General features: G+C 44.8%; 1 protein-coding gene across 7 annotated transcripts in view; it reads left to right on the top strand.

Annotated features, from left to right (window-relative positions):
• The window catches only part of R3HDM1 (R3H domain containing 1), a 266722-nt gene that overhangs the window by 88991 nt on the left and 151394 nt on the right, over nucleotides 1-26337 (top strand). For all 7 annotated transcript variants that reach the window (XM_068245922.1, XM_068245921.1, XM_068245924.1 and 4 more), the window contains exon 2: nucleotides 24821-25029. The gene's annotated coding sequence lies outside the window, so the exon portion shown is untranslated. The remainder of the gene's footprint in view (nucleotides 1-24820; nucleotides 25030-26337) is intronic.

Below are 26337 nucleotides of genomic sequence, written 5' to 3'. Positions count from 1 at the left end.
ATGAAAGCCGCCATTTGGCATCTTTGTTTAATTTGGCAATTCGCTGCCAGTGTATGTTTTACCTTCTGGCGTTTTACCCTTTATTAGCCAATTATGAATGTAAGTGAAATGGATGGAATTCGTTTTGGAACAGACCTGCTTTAATGTGACCAATGAGTGAATCTTTAAGCTCATGATTTGGGATGGAGAAGAGGGATTGAGCAATTTTTCAAAAGAAATCTTTAGCGCTTGTATATTCTCTGTAGACTGGCACAGGCATTAAAGGGGACCTGAACTCAGAATGTCCTCTCTGCTCTAAAAGATACGCAACAGCATAATAACCTTTAAAGAATAACATTTCTTTGGTACAGCTGATAGAAATCCTGCAATAAATCTGCAGCGTGTCTACTTCCTGCTTTCATAGAAGCAGATCTATTGTTAACATCCTGTGCTTTTAAAGGGGTTCTCTTGTATTTTTAAAAAAGCTAAAACTTCCACTTACCTGGGGCTTCTATCGGCCCCCTGCAGTTGTAATGTCCCGCGCCGTCCTCCTCTGATGCTCCGTTCCCCGCCGCCGGTAACCTGCTTATTATTCGTCTAACTAGACGAATAGAACTATGGCTGCGCGGTCGTAGTTGCAAGAAAACTTCGTATTGCGCCTGCGCAGTAAGCTCGCAGTAACGCACGTGGGTGCGAGCACGCTCGAGGCCGCGCAGCCTCAGTTCTATTCATCTAGTTAGAGCCTCACAACTAACAGAACATCAGCCATAAATCTATAGTGTGTTTACTTCGTGTTTTTCATAGAAGCAGACAGAGGGTTAATATCATGTGTTTACATATTAGCTGTCTGCAAAGGATTGCCAAATTCCTGTGCTGACACGGCTGAGAGATCACATTACACTTGTGATTACTTGAAGTTGAGGTGGAGCTAACAGGCTCTTCTCTCTAAATACATACAGGGTGCATTTATCTCTGTTTTTCTTGTGTCCTGTGCAAGAGTTCAGGTCCACTTTAATCCTTAAATGGGGTGGTTAAATGCAGGGTAGTTTCTAGGCTAAATTGCACCCAGGTCGAGGGTGTAAAAATTGCGCCCCTACCCCCGTGGACTCTTGAACCCTTACTCTTTTGAGACAGTCACACAGCCACAGGTCCCAAGTAGACCTGCCTACTCAATAGTGACCAGCCGCTCATCCAGGAGGGAGCAGGGACCAGGAAAACACACAGGCAAAGAGAGACCGGAAAGTCGACTCCTCCATGGGCGTCGCCCACTGACAGCCTGCAGTACCGCTACAGGACATCAGGTGTCACTGGATGACTTGACGTCTGACGGCGAAGGAAGTTGATTGCGCTGGTGTTCTTCTTCTTCCATTTCGCTGCATCGCGCGCCCCCAGCTCCCTAGCGGTTACGTCCTACTGCCTGCGCCACCCTCCCCCCCCCCCCCCCACCTTCTACTTGCGGTTTGCGTCCAGTGCAGTCGTCCTGCCTGCACTGCCCAAGAAACGGCCCTGGTTAAAAGGACAACTGTAGCAAGAGGGATATCGCGGCTGTCATATTGTTTTCCTTTTAAACAATGCCAGTTGCCCGGCAGGCCTGCTGGTCTATTTGGCTGCAGTAGTGTCTGAATTGCACCAGAAACAAATATGCAGCTAATTATGTCAAATCTGACAATAATGTCAGAAACCCTGATCTGCTGCATGCTTGTTCAGGGGCTATGGCTAGAAGTATTAGAGGCAGAAAATCAGCCGAATAGCCAGGTAACTGGTATTACTTAAAGGGGAACTGAAGAGAGAAGTATATGGAGGCTGCCATATTTATTTTCTTTTAAGAAATACCAGTTGCCTGGCAGCCCTGCTGATCCTCTGCCTCTTATACTATTAGCCATAGCCCCTGAACAAGCATGCAGCAGATCAGGTGTTTCAGACTTTAAAATTAGATCTGACAAGACTAGCTGCATGCTTGTTTCTGGTGTTATTCAGATACTACTGCAGAGAAATAGACCAGCAGGGCTGCCATGCAACTGGTATTGATTAAATGGAAATAAATATGACAGCCTCCGTATACCTCTTACTTCAGTTCCCCTTTAAAGAGAATCTGTACTCTAATATTCTTACAATAAAAAGCATACCATTCTATTCATTATTTTCTCCTGTGCCCCTCTGTGCTGTTTCTGCCACTCTCTGCTGCAATCCTGGCTTGTAATTAACAGTTTTAGGCAGTGTTTACAAACAAACTAACCAGCTTCTAATAGGCTCAGCTAAGCATAGTGTGTGAGTCATTCAGAGTATGCAGGGGGCCTGCATAGGGTGTGTATCGCTTCTACCAATCACAAGCAGCCCTGCACATTCCACACAATCAAGCTTTTGCCCGACAAACAGGACAGAGGAAAGATACATTGATTTATTACAGAGACAGTGCAGTTAGGAAAGACTGCAGTAAGCCAGAGCAGATTAGAACAGGCATAGGAACTTATAGGATAGAAGAACTAAGGCTGAAAATTTGTTACAGAGTCTCTTTAAAAGGAAATAAATATGGCAGTTTCCATATCTCTTTCATTACAGTTGTCCTTAAACTCAAGAAGCATTGCTCTGTTTTGCTTTTATTTTTCCACCCAATAAGATCTCCAGGAATAGCTATAAAGCATTTATTTTGGAAAGTGGATGAGCAGTTGAGTTGTCTGCTCCTTTTTAGCAGCCCGGACGTGGTGTAATAGCCTTGTGCCTTCATGCGGAGGTGACAGATCTGCCTTCACCCTGATATTATTGTTCCTGGTTCCACTCTGAATCACATCTATCAGGACCCTTCTGGATACAGGACAGCAATAGAGGAAGAAAATGTTAATCAAAAAAAGTTGCGGGAAGCAGCGAGGGATCCGGAGGGATTACAGTGAATTAGAGCAGTGCGGACAGTCTCGCTATTAGATGTTATTGCTCAACTAAACACACATTTACTTGGCAATAAACCTGCAGACAGCCGAGCGCCTCTCCCTTTGCATTCTCTCCACGTGCGCTTTTTAAGAGTGCCTGAAAACCTGCGATTATCGGGGTCAGCTCTGGAGCTTATGACTCTTGCTCCAAGTTTTGAACGGGATTACTGGGGAAGATTGTAACGGGTGCGCTGCAGTGGAGGCGCTAGCGGCATCACAACCGCTGTATGCTGGGATTTGTAGTTCCTCAGAGGCTTTAAAGATCTTTAGAGCAAAGCTAGGGTGAAGTGAGTTGCCTGCAACAACAAACGTTTACTATTGACTAAAGTGTTAGTATATTTATGGTTAAAGAGGAGCTGTAACCCAGGATTTAACTTCTTCCCAAAGTTGCTAATACCCCCTTTAACATGAGAAATATTTACCTTTTTTCCTATAGATCTGTACGGCTGATACTGGGGTGAAACCCCTCCCATAGTGTGATATCATGTCCATGGTCTTGACAGTTTGCTGTCTGTAAACCTTGTTGCATTGTGGGAAATAACGGCTTTTTCCAACTGCCAAGCAAACAGTATTTCCCTCTGTGCAATGAACATTCCGTACAGATTACCTGACTGGACTAAGGCCCCGTTCACACTTGCGTTGTGCCATGCAAACGGACCGGATCCTGATCGGATCAGGACCTGATCCGGATCGGAACCGTACGCTTCCGATCCGGATCCGGTCCGTTTGCATCAGGCATGCATCAGGCTGCCATCCGGATCCGTGGGCAAAAAATAGCGAAATTTAAATAAAAAAATGTTGGGGTCAGCAGAAGGTGCACCTGTAGAATCAGGTCCTCCGCTGTTTAGGCCTCACCTCCACCCCCGACATTCTGCCAAACAGCTCCAGCACGTCTGTCACTGCTGCTCCACTCCAGACATGCTTGGCCCATGTGTCCCCATCTGAAATGGCCGCTTGGATACGCATAGGAAGTGGGGTAGAACGTCAGGTGTTTGTAGGCACTGTGTTCTGTGCCTTCCGTTTTCCCATTGGTTTCTGTGTTCCGTATGGTGCTGTCAGGCTCCGGTCCGGCTCCGGTCCGGGTGCGTGGGCCAGAGATCCGGACCCAAAAAATAGCGCATGTTGGAAAAGTGTCCGGATCCGGTCCGGCTCCGTACTCTACGGAACGGACACGTGTGAACGTCCGCATAGACTTTGCATTGCTATGCGAAACGTACGTTCCGTTTGTACAGTATACGGTCCGGATCAGATCAGGAAAATCCGGACAGAGAACGCTAATGTGAACCGGGCCTTAAGGTGTCACCACTTGTGATACATTTTAGAATGTATATCGGGGAGAGGAAAGATTTTACACTGGACAAACTCAACAGTAATCTATAAATTAATATTGTAAAAATATAAGCTATTTTATTTGTTATTTTTACTAAAGAGAAACTATTGTCAAAATAGCCTAATGAATAAAATTGATCTATAAATTAGTCAGTGTTATCCCTTTAGTACATTTTTTTTTCCCTCTCCTTGATTTACTTTCTGAACTTAATCACAGGCCGCAACATCTTTAGTACTGGCAGATGATCTCTGCAGAATGTTGACAAGACACAGAACATTTATATTGTGCTTTTCTTCTGGCAGACTCAAAGCACTTCAGAGTTGCAGCTACTTAGGACATGCTCCACAGGCAACCAGATCATTACGTAGAGCCTTGCCCAAACACTTCTTTACATACTGGCTGCTGCTGTGATTCAAACCCTTGGAAAAGGCTCAAATCCTTCATTAAAGGCAACAGCCTTAACAGCATGCTATCTTTGAGCATAGAGCCACCCTGCTGATTGCTTTGCAATCCATCCGCACTGAGTTTACATCTTGAAAAAAGCACTCCCATTGACTTGCATTAGAATCGTTAGAGGTCAAGGGCAGGCGGCAGACAAAATGGAAGTCAGGAGCAAGCAGGTTCGGCAACTGGTAATCCGATCAAGCAAGATCACCAACTAGTTGGGGTGAGGAACAGGAAAGCAAGTGAAGTCTGAAGTGTGAACAGGAAAGCAAATACTGGATAACTTGCACTAGCAAATTCTAGTTCCAAGCTGCTTGAAGTAGCAGCACTGAGTGTCTGTTACACTGGCCTTAAATAGAGTTTTCCAATCTGGTGCCGAAATTACATGTATGCACATTTTCACCTGTGCATGTGGGCATTTCGGCATAGGCATGTGTGCAGTATGTGCACATCAGAGCGTTGTGTGCACATGCATTTTATAGACATGTATGCAGTATGCGCACATCAGAGCGTTGTGTGCATGCATTTTATAGGCGTGTGTGCAGTATGCGCACATCAGAGCGTTGTGTGCACATGCATTTTATAGGTATGTGTGCAGTATGCGCACATCAGAGCATTGTGTGCATGCATTTTATAGACATGTGTGCAGTATGCGCACATCAGAGCGTTGTGTGCATGCATTTTATAGACATGTGTGCAGTATGCGCACATCAGAGCATTGTGTGCATGCATTTTATAGACATGTGTGCAGTATGCGCACATCAGAGCGTTGTGTGCATGCATTTTATAGGTATGTGTGCAGTATGCGCACATCAGAGCGTTGTGTGCATGCATTTTATAGACATGTGTGCAGTATGCGCACATCAGAGCATTGTGTGCATGCATTTTATAGACATGTGTGCAGTATGCGCACATCAGAGCGTTGTGTGCATGCATTTTACAGGTATGTGTGCAGTATGCGCACATCAGAGCGTTGTGTGCATGCATTTTATAGACATGTGTGCAGTATGTGCACATCAGAGCGTTGTGTGCATGCATTTTATAGACATGTGTGCAGTATGTGCACATCAGAGCGTTGTGTGCATGCATTTTATAGACATGTGTGCAGTATGTGCACATCAGAGCGTTGTGTGCATGCATTTTATAGGCGTGTGTGCAGTATGGGCACATCAGAGCATTGTGTGCGCATGCATTATGGCGTCCAGGAATTCCTGCATACAGGACAAGACAGCAGCTATGTCCGGATGTATTTATTTAAGGACTCCAGGGACAGGTATCATAACAGTAGCTTTATCCCTGACCTTGGTTCTGAACATCCCCCATATACCACACTGGAAAAGCTGCCTGATCTCATTTCAGCTGTTGCTGTCATGGGAGTGACTGATTATTCCCAACCGCTTGCATGCGTGCTCACCAAAGTGAAGAACTTAACAAATTGATATTAAATGTCCTTAATGTTATGGTAGGCTCCATTTCAGCTACATATGCTGTGTGAGCCCCATGCCAGACAAACTGTGTCCTGGACCTACAGTTGGGTCCATAAATATTTAACTTTTTTCTAATTTTGGTTCTCTGTCTACATTACTACAATCAATTTTAAATGTAACAACTCGGATGCAGCTACCGTATTTTTCGCTGTATAAGACGCTCCGGAATATAAGGCACACCTAGGTTTAGATGGCAAAAACCAGGGAAAGAAAAATATACTAAACCTGGTGCGTCCGTGTTCCAGGAGCGTCTTGTAAATGTTCTCCCCCAATTGTTGTTCTCCTGTGTCCCCCATCTGTGGCTAGTTTGTCCCCTTCTGTCCCCAGTGTGTCCTGCTATCTTCAGTATGTCACTTGTGTGTGTCCTGTTGTCCCCAGTATTTCACTGTGTGTCCTGCTGTCCCCAGTATGGCCCCTGTTTGTCTCTAGTGCGTCCCCTGCTGTCCCCAGTATGTCCCTAGTGTGTCCCCTGCTGTTCCCAGTATGTCCCTAGTGTGTGTCCTACTGTCCCCAGTGTATGTCCTGCTTTCCCCAGGTGTTCCATGCATGTCCCCAGTACGTGTCCTGCTGTCTTCATTTTGTCCCTAGTGTGTGTCTTGCTGTCCCTAGGTATCCCCATTCTGACCACAGTGTACCTCCTCATGTATGTCTGCAAACGCCACCCCCCCTCCCCTGCGCCGCCGCCACTTTTATCTACTCTCTCCCTGGGTTGTCCACAACTGCCCGCTAGTTTCGCCGCTTTCCCCCCGGTGTAAATAGTTGTGCCAAGCTCATCTTACCTAAGCCAGTGCCTTCTGCGGGGATTGGAGACCTCTCTTCACACACGAGGCTCCCTCTAGCGAAGGCTTCTGCTGATGATGACGCAGTAGAAGCAATTACTAGAGTTGAAGTGCGGAAGTGAAGAGAGGCTCAGATCCCTGCAGAAGGCACTGGCATAGGTAAGTTTAGCGCGGCACAGCTATTTACACCGGGGGAAAGCGGTGACACAAGCGGGCAGTTACGGACCACACAGGAAGAGCTTAGACACAAGCGGCGACCGGGGGTGTTTGCGGACATACACTCGGATTGTGGGCAGTCAGCGGACCACACGCGGAGCCATGGGCACACTCGGGGCAGTGCAGCACACAGGCAAGGCAGGGAATCCCCAGTGATGGCAGTTCGGCGGTTCGTAACGACGGGCGTTTGTAAGTCGGGGATTCCCTGCCTTTGCCATTAAGGCGCAAGGGACTTTTTCTCCCCATATTTTGGTTAGAAAAAGTGCGTCTTATACGGCGGAAAATACGGTGAGTGCAGATTTTCAGCTTTTCATTCAGTGGGGTGAACAAAACAATTGCATAAAAATGTGAGGCAACTAAAGCATATTTTTTTTTTTTGTTTTTTTTTTAACACAATCCCTTTATTTCCGGGGCACAAAAGTAATTGGACAAATCAACTAACTGGAAATAAAATGTTGATTTCTAATACTTGGCTGAAAACCCTTTGCTGGCAATGACAGCCTAAAGTCTTGAACTCATGGACATCAGCAGATGCTGGCTTTCTCTGCAGAATTTTCCTTTTATTAAAGGGGAACTGAAGTAAGAGGTATACGGAGGCTGCCATATTTATTTCCTTTTAATCAATACCAGTTGCCTGGCAGCCCTGCTGGTCTGTTTCTCTTCAGTAGTATCTGAATAACACCAGAAACAAGCATGCAGCTAGTCTTCTCAGATCTGACTTTAAAGTCTGAAACCCCTGATCTGCTGCATGCTTGTTCAGGGGCTATGGCTAATAGTATTAGAGGCAGAGGATCAGCAGGGCTGCCAGGCAACTGGTATTGCTTAAAAGGAAATAAACATGGCAGCCTCCGTATACCTCTCTCTTCAGTTGTCCTTTAACTTGAATAAACTTCTGCATTGCTGTGGCTGTATGTTTTGGGACATTTCAAGCAGCATTCTTATCCATTAAGCCAAAAATTGAGTGCCTGAACTATTGGCTCAGTTCATGTGATCATCATTTTAAGATCGGGTTTATAGCTATGCAAATCTCATTTCACTTACCCCAAAAATGTTCCATTTAAAGGACACATGACAGTAGGCAAAAGCTACTGAAGGTAAGCACAGAGGTATGTTCATGCTGAAGCCACAAACCTCTGTGCCATGACCTTTCCTCTCCCTGTTCCCATAGTCCCCGTAATCACTCCTTCAGAAGTTTGACTTTGGGCTAAAGTTTACATTTTCAGACGGGAAGAGGCAGGCTTGCTACGATGTTTCCTCCTTATCACCTTTTCATTTTCTTCCGTTTCCTGCCTCATTCACACCCGTTAGAGGGCAGGTAAGAGGAGGGAATAGGAAATGGCATCACTGCTAGCCCGCCTCTTCCTGTCTGAAAACTTAACTAAAGCTAAAAGTCCAATTTTTCAAGGAGTGATTACAGAGACAGAGAATGAGGGGTGGAATGGACAATGCAAAGAGGTATGTGAATCCAACATTAACCACTTGAGGACCATGGTGTTAAACCCCCCTAGTGACCAGGCTATTTTTTTTATTAAAATAGCCACTGCAGCTTTAAGGCCAAGCTGCAGGGCCGCACAACTCGGCACACAATTGATCCCCCCTTTTCTCCCCACCAACAGAGCTCTCTGCTGGTGGAGTCTGATCGCTCCATAGTTTTTTTTTATTTTTCACAGTCCTCCTCCCTCCCCCCACCAGCCAATCAGCGTGATCGGCTGTCATGGGCTTCAGCCTATGACAGCCGATCACTCCCCAGCCTATGGAGGGGACAGCCGTGTCACACAGCTGTCCCCTGTACCGCGCTGCTGCTGATTGCATCGCTGTAGGGAGTAATTGGATGACGGTTTCGCCGTCTAAGAGTGAAGATGGGGCGTAGCTCCGCCCCCCCAAGCAGGAGATGCGTGCGCAGCCTGCACGCAATCTCCTGCTAGCCCCATAGAAGACCGTTCACGTCAGTCGGCGTGGAGCGGTCCTGGGGCTGCCAACACTGCTCACGCCAATTGGTGTGGAGAAGTCGGCAAGTAGTTAACATAGCTCTGTGCTTACCTTAGGTAGATTTGTCTCCGGTCAGGTATCCTGATCATTAAAGTGGTATGAAACTCAGTATTTCCTCTTTGCTCTAAAAGACTGTTTACAGAATAAAATCTACTACCACAACATTTTCTTGTAGAAGAACAGCATTCAAACAAACGCAGCACTTTGTTCTTCACTGGAAAGATTCTTGCTTCAGTGGGCAGCTTCTGGCTGCGTTCGAAGAGGTGATAACAATTTTTTTTTTTACATTCCGTTCAGATACATTTAGTAAACATTAGCAAACTGCAGAAACTGAGCTGTACTGAGCACGAGAAGCAAAAAGAGCTGAGAAATTATCACTAAAGTTTAATATATAAATGCAGCAGCTATGCAGTAAAATGCAATGGCAGCTTTCAGAGCAGATAAACTGTACTTTGGGAATTTGTAGACAGACAATATTACTTGCGCGCAAAAGCAAATATAACTGTATGGGTGATAAAAAGTGGGAAAACACATTTGTATTTTATGTTATGTCAGAGTTATATCCCACTTTAATACACTAGAGGGGATTTTTAGATCTGTGCCTGGTGATGGACTTTAACGATGGTCTCCATGTTTTTCTGAACGCCTTACCTTACCGCTTTTAGTGGTTGGGTGCATTTTCTGTCAATTAGTAGAGTTGGCTAATGAGGGAACAGTAAAGAGGAAAACGCCATGGGAGAGGTTCTAAGTTCTCAAGGGATAAACTACACTTGTATCGAGAGAATACTTGGCAGCCTGATGGATAGAGAGAGCCTACAGACTACAGTATTTTTACATAAGAGAATTAAGGGTTATTGGGCCACTGTTCAATGACCCACAACATGCCATCCCACGGTGTCCTTACGGTGATAAAATCGCAGCGAACAAGTACGGCTGTTTCCATAGGTTACACGTCAAACCCGTCCCAGCTTTTTTTCTTTTTTTTACGCTTCTCTGCCTTTTTAATAAGCAGTCTTGTGTGTTGTGCAGCAGCAGAGATGTGCAGCACTGAGGAGTAGATGTTATGGTTATTACATAGATCTTCCGGTTATGTCATTTAAATACTAATGATCTGAATCCTCCTTTCCTCTCGCATCGGTTTAATTAAGGTAATGAACTGAGATCATGCCTTGTGCATTTTTACCGCTGTTGTGATGCTAGCACAGCCTTTATAATCCTACCTCTTTTGAATATGGACCACAGCCTTGCGCAGTATGCCTTTATCCGTCCCTTCAATTGCTCTGGAGTATTTAAAGGGGCTTTCCATTAGGGGGGAAAAATTGTTTGTTATAAATAGACTCTGGAGAGCGAAGCCGCCCTGCAGCTTTTAATGTCTCCCGGAGGAAACTGCTGCTCTTCCTCTTTCGGCCCCCTACGTTAGCGCCTCGGTGCCCCCCGCTGCAGTAGGCACAGCCTCCATGCCCCCCGCTGCAGTAGGCACAGCCTCCGTGCCCCCCGCTGAACCACTGTAATGTACATTAAGTGCACAATCCAGCAGGGCAAGCAAGACAGCAATAGAGTGGCGATGAATGCTGTGCAGAGAGTTCGCAGTGGGAGCACCTGAGTGATGTCTGTGTGTGCATGTGCGGGGGGTGGGGGGGTGGTTAGGGGTTCAGGCTACATCCAAGTACCAATAGTTGAAGAGACAATTTCGGGTGGATTAAGAGTTTAGATAATTTTTAATGAAAGTGGACCTGAACTCAGAATTTCCTCTCTGCTCTAAAAGATACACAACAGCATAACAAACTGGAAAGAAAAACATTTTTGTTACAGCTGATACAAATCCTGCAATATATCTGCAGTGTTTCTTCTTCCTGCTTTTATGTTAACATCCTGTGTTACCAATTAGCTCTTTGCCTTGGCAGTCAGCTGACAGGTGAGGGATCAAATTGCATATTTTGATTAAACACAAATGAGGGGGAATTAGACAGGCTAAACTCTCTAAATACACACAGGGTGCATTTCTATATGTCTTCCTTCTGTCCTGTGCAAGAGTTCAGGTCCACTTTAAAGAGAACCCGAGGTGGGGATCGTAGAAAGAAATCTATACACAGAGGCTGGGTCTGGCTATAGTGCCCAGCCTCTGTTGCTAGTTGAATACCCCCTAAGTGCCCCCTGCGCTCCACTCTCCCCCATAAATTATAGCCGCGCTCTCAGGCATGGTTTACCTTACTAATGTCACTCACGCCGCTCCCCCGCCTCCTGCAGAGCGCCGGTCCCCGCCCGCGTCCCTTCCCTCCAATCAGCGGCGAGGGAAGGGACGCGGGCGGGGACCGGCGCTCTGCAGGAGGCGGGAGAGCGGCGTGAGTGACACTAGTGAGGTAAATTCAGCCCACTGCGACACGCGTGTCGCCAGCGCGGCTATAATTTATGGGGGAGAGTGGAGCGCAGGGGGGACTTAGGGGGGGATTCAACTAGCAACAGAGGCTGGGCACTATAGCCAGACCCAGCCTCTGTGTATAGATTTCTTTCTACGATCCCCACCTGTTTAAGGGCCCGGTCACACTACAAGAGCTTTTTAAACGCTAGAGATTTTAAAAGCTCTTGTTAACATGGACGTCCGCACGTTGGGCGAAATGGGGTGGACACACCCCCTCCCCCCTGGCCGCCAGCTGCTCCCCCCAGCTTTTTAGTGACAGCAGCCAGCCCAGCGTCAGACCTCAAATCAGTTAGCGACAAGTGAGCGCAGGCGCTAGGCCCTTGTGGACACCACACTGATATGGGGAAGTGACATCACTTTCGCTTATGCAGTGTGGTGTACTCAGTGGTCGCCGGCTGATTCTGAGGTCTCATGCTGGGCTGCTGCTGTCACTAAGGTGAAGGGGGCCCTGTAACTACATACACTGGGGGGCTTTGGTCACTACCTAAACTGGGCGGAACCTGTCACTACCTAAAATGTGGGGAACCTGTCACTTCCTAAACTGGGGGGAACCTGTCACTACCTAAACTGGGGGGAACCTGTCACTACCTAAACTGGGGGGAACCTGTCACTACCTAAACTGGGGGGAACCTGTCACTACCTAAACTGGGGGGCACATGGCACTACCTAAACTGGGGGGCACCTGTCACTACCGAAACTAGGGTAACCTGTCACTACCGAAACTAGGGGAACCTATCACTACCTAAACTGTGGGGAACCTGTCACCACCTAAACTGGGGGGCACCTGTCACTACCTTAACTGGGGGGAACCTGTCACTGCCTAAACTGGGGGGAATCTGTCACTGCCTAAACTGGGGGGAACCTGTCACTACCTAAACTGGGGGGCACATGTCACTACCTAAACTGGGGGGCACCTGTGTCGGAGGCACTCTCAATCTAATTCCGACTATAGTCCTAGTCTAATGTCCCACCATCGCTAAGTTCATGTATATTTGGCTCCACCCATGACCACGCCCACATCCTGGTTTATGGCCATTTTTTTGGCACAGCATGCACTACTACCCCAATTTTTGGTCACACTGCACACAAGTTTCCCCCCTGTATTTGTTTATCGTCACCCCCCCCCCCCCTCCTTTCTTTTTGCCCAACCCCCTGGAAAATTTTCTGCGGGTGCCAATGCTTGCTTATGCAATGCTATGGGGGATTTCTTACAATATCACATCACTCCAGTGTGAACACTCACATAGCATAACATTAGCAAGAACTATCACAAGCGCTCAGAAAAGCTCTCATAGTGTGAACAAGCCCTTAGTCCTTATGTTACAAAGAGAGAATCAATGAGCCCAAGTTGTTCTGGGTTTGATACTCTGGTTAGTGGTTGTCTATACATGGCTGCAGCTATGGGTATGCGTATAAACATACCCACGGCTCTTCCAGTAAGAGGAGACCCTCACCAGCCCCCTCATCTAAGCTCTCCTGCACCCGGGCTGGCCGCTAAAAATTACACTGTAACTGCCGACTCTGGCATAAAGTCGCGCTGTGACCTTGAATAGGAAGCCGGCGCAGGCTTCCTGGCTTCTTCCTTTAGGGCCCGTACGGGCCCGTTCAGACTGCAAAACGCGGACGGCCACGCATGCAGAACGCAACGCGTACGAACGCACGCCATCCGCATTCGTATGCGTTGTGTGGCTGATCCCATCACTGAAAAGTGAATGGGACAGCCGCGCGTTTTTGTAAAATCTGCGTGCAGCATGCGTTCCCGGACCGCACAGGTCCGGATCGCATGCAGTGTGAACATCAGACAGTGCACTCTATGCACTGTCTGATGTCGTGCGTGTCGGGCCACCTGCATGCGTTTCCAAAACGTGGCTGGAAACGCGTGAAGTGTGAACGGGCCCTTAGGTTTACTTTAAATCGTGGCAAGTTGTATGTTACATTTTAGATTTTTTATCAGTGATGAACGTTTCTCATCTTTTTAGGAGTGTTTTTTTTTCTAGCGAAGTACAGATGAATTCTTGGCCAGCCATCTATGGTTGATCACTACGGTTAGCCTCTTATTCATCCAATGCTTTTTGGCTGACCATTTCAGCAGCTGTAGATTTGTTTATGAATGTATTTCCCTCCTTCCAGTCTGTTCTGTAATGTGAAGTCTTGTCATTTATTTGTCACTGTCACATTACAGTTTAAATGATGGTCATTATGATATATGGCTCATTTGGAGAATGTCTCGTTGGACTGGACTAGTAGCGTTCAGAGAGCACAGATCAGGTTATTCCGCCCCCGCACAAGTAAGCAACACGATTTTCAAATCGCTTTTCAAACTTGATCTTGCAAATGTCTCGTTTCCCAGCTAATTTTCTTGGTCATGTGACTGCCCCTGCTGGTCAAGGGTTGAACCTGCATCTCAGGCTTCTAGTGGCTGGATAGTGTAATGGTTAAGGGTCCTGCCTCTGACACAGGAGACCTGGGTTCAAATCTCGGCTCTGCCTGTTCAGTAAGCCAGCCCCTATTCAGTAGGAGACCTTGGGCAAGTCTCTCTAACACTGCTACTGCCTATAGGGCGCGTCCTAGTGGCTGCAGCTCTGGCGCTTTGAGTCCGCCAGGAGAAAAGCGCGATATAAATGTTCTGTGTTTGTTTGTAACAAAGTGTTCCATTGATTTTTATAGAAAGGGCAGTCTAGACATGTGCTAGACTGCCATAATCAACTGTAAGGTATTCGCTTGGGTTAAAGAGTAACTGTTGGACATAAAATCAAAAATCAATTCTTTATTTATATGTGGTAAACATGTAATAAGGATGCTAACCAGGCAAACCAAACGTTAAAATCACTATTATTTTTCTTGTTGATAAATGATCATTCCCCAGTTTACCTGACTCTTATTTGGTACACAAAAAGGAAGTTGCAGAGCATGCTGGGTTGTCCTTTTCAGCTTCTGTACTTCCCCTCAGACTTAACTAATGCAGCCTGATTGGCTGAAGCCTCTTTCTCTCTTGTTTTCCACACCTCTGTTCCTCTCTCCTTGGCTAATATTTCTCATGCTGAGACAATGCACTTTCTATAGTGAAGGGCGGTGGAATCAGGCAGAGGAGACTAGGGGAGGAAATGACCTCAGGATTGGCTTCAAAATAGCCACACTTAAAATGGGAAATGCATTCAAAATGTGGACAGTGCAATACATATGTTATGCAAGTAGAGCAAGTATTTATCTACTTATATATGTGGGTTTTTTTCTGAGATAGGATGGCTGACAGCTCCTCTTTAAGTCACCTGCACGCAACTCTGTCCCTCTCCAACCTTTATCATTATATACTTCCTCAAAACTCACTTTTTACGTCACGTGTATGCCTCTCTAGGTGTTATTAACCACCTTAGCGGTATGGACGAGCTCAGCTCGTCCATTACCGCCGGTGGCTGCCGCTCAGGCCCTGCTGGGCCGATTTGCTCCCCGTAAAAAGCAGCACACACAGCCGGCACTTTGCCAGCCGCTTGTGCTACCTGATCGCCGCCGCGTGCAGCGGCGAAAGAGGGTCCCTAAAGCCGCCCGAGCCCTGCGCAGCCGGAACCAACAGTTCCGGCCAGCGCTGAGGGCTGGATCGGAGGCGGCTGACGTCAGGACGTCGGCTGACGTCCATGACGTCACTCCGCTCGTCGCCATGGCGACGAGCAAAACGAAACAAGGAAGGCCGCTCATTGCGGCCTTCCTTGTTAATGCGGATCGCCGGAGGCGATCAGAAATATGGGATAGGAGCGCCCTCTAGTGGGCTTTCATGCAGCCAACTTTCAGTTGGCTGCATGAAATAGTTTTTTTTTTTATTAAAAAAAAACCCTCCCGCAGCTGCCCTGGCGATCTTAATAAAACGCCAGGGTGGTTAATGTATACTACCCTCCCCCCTTCCCCTCCATTCCTTTAGATTGTAAGCTTGCAGGGGCAGGGCTCTCTCACCCTTTTGTGTCTTGAAATTGTATTCATCTTGTTAGCTTTGTCACTGTAATTACCAATTCTGTATTTTGTACCAGTTCTGTATTCTGTATTTTGGTGTGTACCACTGTCTGTATTATCATGTACTCCATGTTTCTTTCTGCCATCATTCAGTCATCAAGAGATCACTCTGAGAATTGGAGCAATTTGTATGACTGCATTGTGCCACGTGTTGCTTTGGTTCACCAGTCGTCAGTAGTAGCCTCAGATAGGCATTAAATAGAAGGAACCCTGCAATAATGATGATGATGCATAGATGTTCCTTGTTAGCCTGAGCCTCCCTGTGATCCTTGCATCCTTGCATGGGTGTCTCTCATAATGATGGCTTCCAGAATGACATTATTATCTTTCATAGAACTTGTAAAGGCATGCATCCTAGTGGGGATTGTAGTAGATCAGCATTGTTAGAATAAAAAAGGGGGGGGGGGGGATAGGTCCTGCTCATTAGAAGCTGCAATTTAGATCTGTCTTTTGAACAATTCAATCCATAATAATGTGCATGTGTGTAAACTAGTTATTTTATTTTTTTTAAAGGGTACCTGAGGCGAAATGATGAGATAAACATGTGTATGTACAGCAGGGGTGCTCTGATACCCCTTTTCAAAATCCGAATTCATCCGGATACCCAGATATTGGGATCCGAATTGGATATCCGAATCTGTACTTTTTGGTATCCGCGTAAACTCGTATATCCGAACCCAATATCTGTCCGGATTCGGATTTCCCGATAGAAAACCGAAAGCGAACTGAAAATGGCTTAAAATGCTTCCAAAAGTCTCTTCAAATGGTCAAAATTCCTTTCGGAGGTCTCTCTCTCCCTCCCTCTCTCTCTCTCTCTCTCTCTCTCTCTCTCTCTCTCTCTCTCTCTCTCCCTCCCTCTCACTATCTATCTCTCTCTCTCTCTCTCTCTCTCTCTCTCTCTCTCCCCCTCTCTCCCTCTCTCCCACTCTCCCACTCTCACTCTCTCTCACCCTCTCTCTCTCTCCCACTCTCACTCTCTCTCTCCCACTCTCACTCTCTCTCTCCCTCTCTCTCTCACTCCCTCTCTCTCTCTCTCTCTCTCTCTCTCTGTGTCTATCTCTCTCTCTCTGTCTCTCTCTCTCTCTCTGTGTCTCTCTCTCTCTCTCTCTCTCTCTCCCTCTCTCTCCCTCTCTTTCTCCCTCTCCCTCTTTCTCTCCCTCTTTCTCTCCCTCTCTCGCTCTCTCTCTCTCTCCCTCTCCCTCTCCCTCTCTCTCTCTCTCTCTCTCTCTCTCTCTCTCTCTCTCTCTCCCCCTCTCTCTCTCTCCCTCTCTCTCTCTCTCCCTCTCTCTCTCTCCCTCTCTCTCTCTCCCTCTCTCCTCTCAGCCTGACTGCCTTCAAAATGGATTTTTGCCATTGAAGGTGATTTTGGCTTCTGCTCGGATATCTGAACTAACTATCCGGCAGGATTTCGGATTTCAGATGGGAAATCAGTTTGCTCGGATAGTGCTATTCGGATTTTAAACAATATCCGAATTGCTATTCAAAGTTCGAATAATGGAAAACGTTTGGGTAGTTCGAATATCTGGAATCCGGATGAGCACCACTGATGTACAGTGCAAAACATAATAGCCAGGTTGTTTTATATATGTATAATTTTGCTTTCTGAAAGAGTTACTGTTTTTGCCGCCAGATAATATGCTCCGGAATATAAGACGCACCTAGGTTTAGAGGGCAAAAACCAGGGGAAAAAATATACATACTAAACCTGGCATGTCCATGTTCCAGGAATGTCTTGTACATGTTCTCTCCCAAATGGTGTCCTTCTGTGTACCAAATATGTCCTCTATGTCTCCCCCAATGTGTCCCCCAAATGTCCTCCTGTGTTCCTTTCTGTCCCAGCTTCTGTCCGTTGTGTGCCCGCTCCCACCCCCCCCCCCCCTCCCCCTGTGCCTCTGCTCCCTCCCCCGTATCTCCTACTCCCCATGTAAGTGTAGCTGCAGCTGGCTTGCCTAATCCATGGCGCCCACGGCGATCACAGGCCTCTACGCTTACATGCGGCTCCCCCAGTGAACGGCTTGTGCTGATCGTGCCATTAGCACAAGCCAGCACTAGGGGGAGCCGCGCGGGACGGGAGAGGTCTGTAAACTCCACAGGCACCATGGATAAGGTGAGCCAGCTGCAGCTACAGTTAAATGTGAAGCAGGCGAACCCGGGAAAGGAAGTGGGCACACGGCAATCAGAAGGGGAGATGCATAAGAAATCCCCAATGGGTCGGCGGTTTATATCGGCGGGCGTAAGTTGGGGATTCCCTGCATGCACTGTATAAGACAGATTTTTTCTCACCATGTTTGGGAGGAGAAAAAGTGTGTCTTATTTGTTGGGAAATACGGTTATTTCTAGGCATGGAAGTGACAGCTTCTGTTTTGTCTGTACCTTGTCGGGAATATAGCAGGGCTGTGGAGTCGGAGTCGGGGCAATTTTGGACACCCGGAGTCGGAGTTATGGTTTCAGAAACTGAGGAGTCGGGAGTCGCATGATTTTTGTACAAAATCCACAGCCCTGTTAAGTATTAGACTAAGGAGTCAGAGTCTGAGCAATTTTGGGTACACGGAGTTGGAGTCGGAGTCGTGGTTTTAGAAACTGAGGAGTCTGAGTTGGAGTCGGAAGATTTTTGTACCGACTCCACAGCCCTGGAATATAGTAAATATCACTAATAAGCAAATTACAGCCATAAGTTTTTTCCTGGCAGAATACAACTTCTGAGGGCAGGGAGAGAGAAAAAAAAATACACTAACTATTGACATTATTCAAACTCTGGGATACTTAATAGGCTGCCACTGACTAGAGACAGTAAAAAATTCAACCTACTTTGTAAATGTTTAAATATAAAAGAAAACCCAGGGATACTTAATCATTTTTAGGAGTAGGAGGATCAATATAATTGTTTATCTATTTTCACCTGGGATTCACTCTTAACTGCTTAAGAACCGCGTCACGCCTATGGGCGTGACCGATCGGCGTAAAGTCCTGGGGCTGGCTTTTTCTGAGGATCGAGTGCGCTACTGCTCCACCTTCAGTCTCCCAGCGGCGATTTATGCCTGTACAGCGCTGCGATCTAAGGCAGCACTGTACTGGGGACAGCTGTGTGACACGGCTGTTCTCCCCAGGGGATCAGGGGTGAAGCCTATGACAGCCGATCACAGTGATTGGCTAGCGGGGAGAGGGCGGGTTTTAACCACCCTGGCGTTCTATTGATTGCGCCAGGGTGGCTGCGCAGCACTCATTTTTTAATTTTTTCTTTTTTTTAATCATGTAGCTAGCCTAGCGCTAGCTACATGATAGCCACTGAGCAGCGGCATCCCCCCACCCCTTCCGATCGCCTCCGGCGACCAGAGCAAACAGGAAATCCCATTCAGAATGGGATTTCCTGTTTGGCTTCCCCCGTCGCCATGGGGGAAATTTATTATAAAAATAACACAATAAATATTTGTGAAAAAAAAAAAAAAACAAGAGACAAGAGAGCTCTGTTGGTGGGGAGAAAAGGAGGGGGGATCACTTGTGTGTTGAGTTGTGCGGCCCTGCAGCAAGCCCTTAAAGCTGCAGTGGCCATTTTTGTGATAAATGGCCTGGTCTTTGGGGGGGGGGGGGGGTGGTAAAGCCTGTTGTCCTGAAGCGTTTAAAGCTCATTTTTGCACTTTTGGTTTGAATACTGTATGTGCACAGGCAGGTCTTATGATTACAAATATCTGCAGAGCTTAGTATTGCGTTGATATCTACCTCTGCAAGCGCTCAGTGTTCTCTGTTCCTGTTGCGTAGGGTTGTTTGGTCAGGTATCTGGACACCTTATATGGACTAATCTTGTAGTCACCTGCAGAGTTTGCAGCTGTTGCAACAGACCTATGCGGTATTTGTTATTCTCTCCGTGCCGGTGCTTGCTTGCCCAGCCCCCAAAGAAGTGTGCTTTACAGCTATACATCTGCGCGGGAGACTACGGTTGACCATTATAGAGAGGGACCTAGTTTCCTTCCGTGCAGTTAAAGGAAAACAAAATCTGTTTTTCTTTAACGGATGTTAAGAAACATCTAACTTAGAACCTAATGATCTAGGAAAGGTTGTCTTAGCTTGCTAGGAAGAAATGCGCTCAAGGAAGAAAGAATAGGCAACATTCAGCCTTCTTTATCTTCTTGATTTCAGGTTGTGCTACTTGAGCAAATCCTTCTAAGCATTGCTCTTCTTGTCTTCGGCTCTTCTGAATGTCTCCTTTTTATCCGGCTTGCCCTAATGTGTTACTTTTTTTTCAGTGAAATGACATTGTTCCTTATAAGGATATCAGTAATAAACAGTGGTCACTCTATGTCCGTCTTAGGAGACAACCTGAGGCTATGCTGTTCCATCGTCCTGAAATATTTCGCTTGACTCTCCTCCAAGAGTTCTATCCCCATTTCCTTTGTGTGCCACCTATCTGTCTCCATTCATCATCTGCCAGCTTTTGTTTCAGTTGGGCGTTTGCTCATCACTGAAACGTCCCTTTCCTTGTAGCTAGATAGGGTCATGGTTAAGATCTCTGCCTCTGACACAGGAGACCAGGGTTCGAATCTAGACCTCACCTATTCAGTGAGGAGACCTTTGGCTAAGACTGCTAATGCCTATAGAGCTTGGCCTAATGGCTGCAGCTCTGGTGCTTTGAGGCTGCCTGGAGAAAAGCGCAATATAAATGTTCTGTGTCCCGTCGTGTTCCTTCCAGTAAACATGAGTTCCGAATATTGAATGAATCGGACAAGGTGTGTGAAGATCATGTTGGACAGACTTTGCTATGCACTTTATCAAGACACATGCAAATAAACCTGAAGCAAAAATTGGAGACCTTGCCCCTTAACAACTAGGTGGATTTAAGCCTTTGAAGAGCTGATACCCCCTTTCCCAAGAGAAATCGTTACCTTTTCCCTAATAGATAATCAGGGTCTGATGATCTATGGCTGATATTGTAGTGAAACCTCTCCCACAGTGTGATGTCATGACCATGGTCCTGACAGTTTGTGGTCTGTGAACCTTGTTGCATTGTGGGAGATAACGGCTTTTCCAACTGCCAAGCAAGCAGTATCTCCCTCTATGCATAGAACTCTCAGTAACGAACTTTCCGTACAGATCACCTGGCAGAACTAAAGATGTCACCCCCAGTGATACATTTCAGAATTTAAGTTGGGGAGAGGGAAGATTTTACACTATGGGCAAACACTGACTTAATAATCTATAAATTAATATTGTGAACAGTAAGCAATTGTATTCATTATATTCACTACAGTCCCTCTTTAAATAAAACGAGTAGTTTCCTTAGCTGCTTTGGGAAAATTCTACACTACTTTGTTTTTGTTTGCAGCAGTTTTGATAAATCTGCCCCAGTGGGGTTTCAGGAAATTGGTCCATTGGAAATCTTATGCTGGGAATACACGGTTCGTTTCTGCCGTTGGATCGTTTCGTCGCTCGATTCTGCAGTCTATTCTCTTATCTTCCGCTCGTTTTTCTTATCTTTTTCCATTAATTTCTATCACAAATCGAGCGGCGAAACGTTTGAACGGCAGATCAGACGTGTCGGAAATCATCTATCGAGCCATCTATCTGACTCGAAAAACGACCTGTGTATTCCCAGCATTAGCTTCACCAGACATCAATGCTGGCCATAGAGGCATATCAACTCACAAACAGTGGTTGCTGCAATATTGAATACAGGCAAAGCAATTATTAGTCGGCTATCGATTGGTTGCTAGGTTCAGTAAGTTTTGCGGTTACCCATTAGTGTGTGTGTGTGTGTGTGTGTGTGTGTGTGTGTGTTTAGTGTGTGTGTTTAGTGTGTGTGTTTAGTGTGTGTGTTTAGTGTGTGTGTGTGTGTGTGTGTGTGTGTTTAGTGTGTGTGTGTGTGTGTGTGTGTTTAGTGTGTGTGTGTGTGTGTGTGTGTGTGTGTGTGTGTGTTTAGTGTGTGTGTGTGTTTTAAATGAGCTTTCAAGCCAGTTTGTTTTGTGGAATAAATTGCTTGTTTGGTGGATTAAATGAACACTTTCTATTCTGTGAGCTAGCTTTTATATAGTGAATACAGGGAAACTATCTAGCAAGGTCTGCCAGTATATTATGCATGTGCAGACTGATAGTGGCTGAGAGATTTGCTCTTCAGTATCTCGTGTGTATCTAGATGGAGATAGCACCCCCCCCCCACCCTCCTCCTCCCCCCAAACAATATGCTGAAATGTTTTTTCACTTCATACCCCCCCACATTCTTCCTACACCCTAATGAGGACATTAGTTAGTGAACCTTTTTAGGGGACAGTTAGTGACATTATTTGCTCTGTAAAGCGCTGTGGAAAATGCCACCACTGTTTTAAATACTTCATAAGTCATATGAGCATTACCAAGTTTATTCTCCAACAAATACCATCTATCGAGCTGAAAAATCTAAAATAACCTGACATTTTACTAAAGAATCCTCGACCACGTCATTCAACAACAATGAAAAAAAAAATACATATATAAATAAACCACTAAAAATATTGTATTCTCTTTCTATGCTAATCAAGACTGTTAAATTGCAGTAGGAAGTGTGTGTGTAATATAAATAAATATATATATATATATATATATATATATATATATATATATATATATATATATATATATATATATTTTTATTTTTTTATTTTTCCCCCTCCTCTTCATGGTTTACAGAGTAGGGTTTTATAATGATGAAAATTGCAACCAGCCCCCTTCTTGGCACGTTCACACGTTCACACATTTTTATTTATTTATTTTTTTACATCATCTGCTGTCGAATTGCTAATGAAGATCTGAATTTAGCGAGAGACGTGTTTGAGTTGTGCTGCTCTGTTACTGGCTGTGCCTGCACTGATGTCACCATGGGCAGCTGTGGGTTTGTGAGCTTCACTCGCTGGCTCCTGTGTGTGCCTCAGCAGACTGTCTGCCAGGTGCCTGCAACCTCGGCTAAGTGTAGGTTTGCCGTAATCGCTCTCTCAAAGAGCAATTCCGAGTAATTGTGTAGATGCTATGGAAAGCGTATCTTCTGTAATTTGGTGCAATGAAGCTAGATGCCGGGATGGTTCAGGTATGTCACTCCTTACTGGAAACAGTCCTTCTTACCTGTTAAAATTCTTTTTTTTTTTTAATGACTTTATTTCCCTTTGTGATTTTATCCTAATTTTTAAAATGATATAAAAAGATGTATGAAATATTTTCACGGTGTTAGATTTTGACATTTTTTTTTTGTGTGTTGTTGCTTCAATATTTAATTAAGTTTTCACTGAGACATTTTTTTTTAGTTTTTGGGGTTTTTTTTGCCGTAGTTTTTCTTTTACAGGATACTTATTTAATTTTTTATTTTTTCCCCTTGTCTCTGGATATTCAGCTTTCTCTTCAAGTATGTGTCATTAAAAGGTCATTTTAAAGGAAGATGTTGATGAGTTGTGGAACTTGGTACTGCTTGAGAGTTTTAATTCTCTTCTTTTTTTTTTTTTTTTTTTTTTTTTTTTACAATAGCTTAGTGGTTATTATAAGTCCTTTGGGAAATTATGCATTTCTGATCCTTTTTAATATCTCCTTTAGTGCATTTTACATATGTACACCGGGTAATTTGTAACTATTTGGTGGAGTGTGCTGGAATTCTAAGTGTAGCTGGCATATTTGGCTAAGTTAGACCTTTAATAAGTTGACTTTACGTGCCTCCAGTCATTGGAATCAATGGATTTTTCATGCTCCAGATTGATTTTTTTGTTTTGTTTTGTTATTGCATTGTCTGTGTAGTCCTTTCTCTTTCATTTGTATCTAATCCTTGTTGGACACAGTAATTCTCTGTTAATTTTGTTAATTTAAATTTTTGGATTTCAACTGTTGTGAAAAGCTAAAAAAAAAAAAAAAATGTCCAAACTGATTCTACATTTAATCCAATAGGTATATGTGTTTTTTTTTCCATTTCATTAAAAAGGTTCTGAAAAAAAACAGTTTTTTTTTTTTTTGTCTTTTGGTTTGCCCCCGAGGCATAGAAATAGTTTTCAGCAGCGTTTCAAGGTTAAGATGCGCTGCTTTTGAATATTCCTAAAGTTTCCCAGCTCTAATTTGTAAGCATGTTGCTTTTCTTGTACGTGAACTGAAGTCTTCTCTCCAGCTGTGAGATGTCCCTTGACAGACCATATCGCACATTATTGCACTTTTCCCTCTCTTGAAACGCCCTTTTTGCTTCTGTGCTGCAGATTTTTTTTCTCTCTCTCTAGAGATCACCTTGGCTCGTAACCAGGTGACTGCCAGCCATTTCATTTTAATAGGATAAAATGACCCGTGTGGGTCTGTGGAAGCGATGTGAAGCTTTCTCCGTTCGCTCATCTTTCCTTTTTTGAAGTTTACATGATGTATAATATTCTAGGAGGCATCCCTAATAGTGAGCCTTGGTTTTTGTGAAAAATAAAGAAATAACCATAAAAGCCACACCTGAGGTTTCAGAAAAGCAACTGGGGGTGAAAACTGTCTTTTTGCATTCTGTGGAAGCCATCCAGATTAATCTGGTACTTTATTACAAGCCCGTGAAATTGATATGTGCACTCTTCTCTAATGCAGAGATAGGTACGTCAACGTTGTCTTCCGTGGCTTGACAGCCCAATGTAGGGGCTTCCAGCTGCTTCAGATGAGCTCAGGACTGCATTCCCATTAAAAAACAGTAGAAAAGGCTCAGAAAAGTTAGCTGTCATCAAGAATCTTGGGTCTCGTTTAGCTCTTCAGTGGCGAGCCTAATTAATAAGGCTAGCGTTGGATATACAAAGTTTAATCATCTGAAAAAAAAAAAAACCACAACCCGTCATCCTGTTTCTTCAATTGTAATGGTTTTAAACTGTCGAAAAGTGAAATTGAGTTGCTATGGGTTACTGCATCTTGCGCATCCTTATTCCACTTTGCACTGCTTTATTAAGTAAGTTCGTAAAATGCTAATTTCCCCCCTTCTCTGGCCATTTATGCTTTATATCTCATGTTCCCAGTTTAATGTCCCGGTGCTAAGAATGATTAAAGTGGAGCAAATTGGTCAAATTCCCAGGCTAGTTTTCACGTTCGGTTTCCAAATCTTTTTGGCAGATTGTCTTGGCAGCAAATGGTTTTATTGCATAAATGCACATAACATACTCCGTAATTTACAAAAGGGGGGGTAATGTGTAATGTATTGCAAGCTGTTTATTTTTGGCTGAATACATTGTGTGCATGTGTGTTTGACCATGATAGGTTGTGTATCTATAGATTTCTGCATCCACCTTTTGTCTTATTTCCAGGTTGGTGCGGGCAATGCTGCAGTTGACCTCGAGCAGGGTGACCCATCCCAGGACCTTCCACTGGTGACAGGGACATGGGACGGCTTCTGTCATTTTCCAGATGGTTCATTACAACTGACATCCTGCTTAATTTCGGTGGGAAGGAACCTGAGAAAATTTCTCTTTGTTGCTCTGGAACGGCACATACTTGTAACCGTAAGACGCATCAGGTAAATACTTGCACTTTCCCACAACTTAGCTGAGGGGTAAAGTGAAAATTAAAAAAAGTCCAGTTTTTACGCCTCACTTTTTTGTTTAGTAGGCTAGGTGTGAACTAGAATCTGTCATCATCTTTTGGTTTTGGTGCAGTTTTTGAAGATGAAACAGTTGTGTTTTGGCAGTTATTGCCGAACCATGAGTCTTTATGTTCCCTGACATGGCACACTAAGTTTTGTCCTCCATAGCGATGGTAAAATAATGAGTATAAATAATTTGTCACTGCCTACTGCTGTTTTGCCTTTTGACCTCACGTGGGACTAGGCTTTGATACCATTCTGAAAATAAAAACTGAAAAAAAAGTGTCATGACCTTCCCATCACATTGGATCCAGGTCATTTTTTTAACTCTGCTCAAAGAGGTTAAAAGTGCCATGTAATTGGCTACCTCCAGTAATGAGGTCACCATAGAAGGTCTCACTAATTGGTGAGCAGATTTGATGGGGACGCATAGCAGACGCCAAGAGCTCATTTGATAAATAACAGCCTTGGACTGGTTCCAGTTGCATTTTTTTATGTATTCAAAAAGAAATACAATTATTGCAGCTTCTGCTGCGTGGATTGTTGTTTAGACTATTTGGCGAGCCAGCTGGACTTGTAAAAGCGGTCTGTGAACAATTTCCAATTTGAATGAAACTCACAATAATAATTTCCAATTTGAATGGAAACACCACTCCCCCAGCAATAAAAAAAAAAAGCAATCTAACCTCTGTTATATCACTTAATACACTTCTTCCAGTTGACACACTTAAGAGAGCCCTGGAATTCTGCTGCCCCCCCCCCCTTTCCCCCAGCACAGATATGTCTAATACGACATACCAGTATTAAGCCATTTACAATGCAATAACTGACCTAGAGCTATACAGAAAGAGAAAGCAACAAACATCTTACACCTGAACATCTACCATCTTCACATCACTATGAATGGCACTACTCAGTGGTGTATTAGGTTACGGTAGGGAATGGTGTTGAAGGCTTTTCTTCAAATATCATAGACATCGAGGTTCAGTATTTAAAGATCCCTTGATGGGAAACCGTCCAAAACCTGTAATATTCCATAAAACAGAACTCTTGTCTATAGATTTATTCATGTCTAATCTGCTAGTAGTTTTTAAGTCAGAATAACTACTAGACAGAATATTCCACGAAGCTACTGACCATGCTGGAATGTGTAACCTCTCAAGCAATGTATTACTATTGTTTTTGTTAGTTTGTTTTGTTTTTTCTATACATGTCCATCTTTAGTATGAATCAAGAACATGT

This window comes from Hyperolius riggenbachi, chromosome 7, assembly GCF_040937935.1.
Source record: "Hyperolius riggenbachi isolate aHypRig1 chromosome 7, aHypRig1.pri, whole genome shotgun sequence".
Taxonomy (NCBI): domain Eukaryota; kingdom Metazoa; phylum Chordata; class Amphibia; order Anura; family Hyperoliidae; genus Hyperolius; species Hyperolius riggenbachi.
This window is presented reverse-complemented; position numbering and strand designations above follow the sequence as displayed.